This window comes from Engraulis encrasicolus, chromosome 15, assembly GCF_034702125.1.
Source record: "Engraulis encrasicolus isolate BLACKSEA-1 chromosome 15, IST_EnEncr_1.0, whole genome shotgun sequence".
NCBI classification, from domain to species: domain Eukaryota; kingdom Metazoa; phylum Chordata; class Actinopteri; order Clupeiformes; family Engraulidae; genus Engraulis; species Engraulis encrasicolus.
In genome coordinates, this window is record NC_085871.1 from 26,778,085 (window position 1) to 26,780,201 (window position 2,117).

General features: G+C 40.7%; 1 long non-coding RNA gene across 1 annotated transcript; it reads left to right on the plus strand.

Annotated features, from left to right (window-relative positions):
* The first annotated feature begins 457 nt into the window (after nucleotides 1-457).
* Nucleotides 458-1,532, plus strand: LOC134464545 (uncharacterized). The gene is made up of 3 exons (XR_010037933.1): nucleotides 458-526; nucleotides 631-716; nucleotides 1,443-1,532. It is a non-coding gene; the product is annotated as an uncharacterized LOC134464545 (long non-coding RNA).
* The last annotated feature ends 585 nt before the right edge of the window (nucleotides 1,533-2,117 follow it).

Here is a 2,117-nt window from a genome sequence, read left to right on the forward strand (position 1 = left end):
GATAAATGTGTATCAACTGTATTGTAGGCTTATTACTTGAACAATAAAATCACAACAACTGCTTATTTTTCAGCTGTAGGACACAAGTAAGAGGAGAAGAATGCTGGGTCGGCGTCGGCCACACTACTTATTCAAGAAGCCCTTGGATATCATCGGCATGTATGAAGTAAGTTTTTAATGTCATGCACAACAGCAGGCGTGAATGCGCTCGCACACGCGCGCACACACACACACACACACACACACACACTAACAATGAGAGCTGGCCTGATATTGTTCTTTGATGCTGTGAATGTGTATGGAATGTCTGGTGTCACTTCAGACAATTTTGCTACGGTTTACTGTATGTTCTGTCTATCTGTCTGCCAAACTCTCAAACTTGTTGTCTGTCTTTTAGTCTTCCTCTTTGGGCACCGGCAGGCACAGTCATTCCGGTAGTCTGTTCCTCGATGGACGTGATGACCTGGCACCAAAACCGCTTAATGTGTGCTGTGTCTGCATCGAGGGAAGAACGCGGCACTGAAATGTGAGTGTATGATCCAAGAATTGTAAACATGGGTACCAGTTGTACTATATATTTCACAGTAAAATCCCAATTACTCATAGTTATTCATTCTTTTTCTGCTGTAGGACACAAATGAAAGAAGATTACTTCTGCTCTGCTGGGTCTGTGACACTATTTATCCGAGGAGTCCTCAAACATCAGGATGTAGGAAGTAAGATCTTTTTATGTCATGCATAACAGCCCATGCGTGCACGCACACACACACACACACACACACACACACACACACACACACACACACACACACACACACACACACACACACACACACACACACACACACACACGTACAAAACATGCGCATGCACACCCCACTCTACACCACACACAGATAAACACACACAACCTTAAAGGGACACTGTGTGAGATTTTTAGTTGTTTATTTCCAGAATTCATGCTGCCCATTCACTTATGTTACCTTTTTCATTAATGCTTACCACCACCATCAAATTCTAAGCATTCATTATGAATTGAAAAATTGCACTTTTCATACATGAAAAGGGGGATCTTCTCCATGGTCCGCCATTTTGAATTTCCAAAATTAGCCATTTTTAGCTGCAAAAATGACTCTACTTGGACCATGCTAGAAAATATTTGTTTATTACTTAGTAAACTTTCATGCAAAGATCAAATTTGGCAATAGGCAGCCCAGTTTCAATGAGCAGCATAGTTGCAGTACCTTTTTTGACCATTTCCTGCACAGTGTCCCTTTAAAGGAAAATCCCTACTAGTTTCAACATCCAATTATATTGTTCTCACTACCACTGGTTTGTCAGGACCCAACAACGCAGTTCAGGATAAATGTGTATGTCAACTGTATTGTAGGCCTATTACTTTAACAATACAATCACAATAACTGCTTATTTTTTGGCTGTAGGACACAAGTAAAAGGAGAAGAATGCTGCTCAGCTGGGTCGGCGGCCACACTACTTATTCAAGAAGCTCTTGGATATCATCGGCATGTATGAAGTAAGTTTTTTGTATATCAGTGCACAACAGCAGGCGTTAATGCACACACACACTCACACACACACACACACAATGAGGCCTGATATTGTTCTTTGGTTCTGTGAATGTGTATGGAATGCCTACTGTGTGGTGTCACTTCAGACAATTTTGCTACAGTTTACTGTATGTTCTGTCTATTAGTTTGCCAAACTCTCAAACTTGTTGTCTTTCTTTTTGTCTTCCTCTTTGGGCACCGGTAGGCACAGTCATTCCGGTGCAGTCAAGTCAGAAATACCATTTTATATACCAGTGTGTGTGTGTGTGTGTGTGTGTGTGTCTATATACAGTCCCAAGAAAAAGTTTGTACACCCTTTGAAATTTCTTACATTTCTGTCAAAATTGATCATGAAACATGGTCTGATCTTCCCGGAAATCTCAAGAAGGAACAATCAGAGTCTGCTTTAATTAATTCCACCCAAACATTTACATGTTATCATATTTTTATTGGTCATAAGGCCATAACATTCACAGGAGAGCAGGGCATAAGTAAGTACACCCTTGCATTAAGTAGGTTTTAACCCTCAGTTAGTTGCAATATCATCAA